The sequence below is a fragment of the Nicotiana attenuata genome, chromosome 5, assembly GCF_001879085.1.
Source record: "Nicotiana attenuata strain UT chromosome 5, NIATTr2, whole genome shotgun sequence".
NCBI classification, from domain to species: Eukaryota; Viridiplantae; Streptophyta; class Magnoliopsida; order Solanales; family Solanaceae; genus Nicotiana; species Nicotiana attenuata.
The window spans coordinates 10154774-10155099 of record NC_031993.1 but is presented as its reverse complement, the minus strand read 5'-3'; positions in this window follow the sequence as shown (position 1 = coordinate 10155099).

Sequence of the window (326 nt, the reverse complement as noted above, 5' to 3'; positions counted from 1 at the left end):
TATCGGAGCCAACCCCGAATGCACATTTGTTTGGGTTCAACTAATAATAGTTGGCAAATTTTTAGATAATTTCTCATTAATATTTTTTGTCTTCTTTTGAAATTATTTTTGTTATCACGTATTCAATTTTTTCGATTAGATTACTGTGCTAAGTCTAGTGAAAAAAATAAGAATTTTCTATGCATAATTAGCAAGTGAGATGTGTTGCTGTTTCTGGCGGATCCGCCAGTGGATTCCGCCCAAGTAGCAACGAGGAGAAGAAGGCATATATATATATATATAGAGAGAGAGGAGGGGAGGGGGGGGAGGGGGGGGGTAGTTGTAAT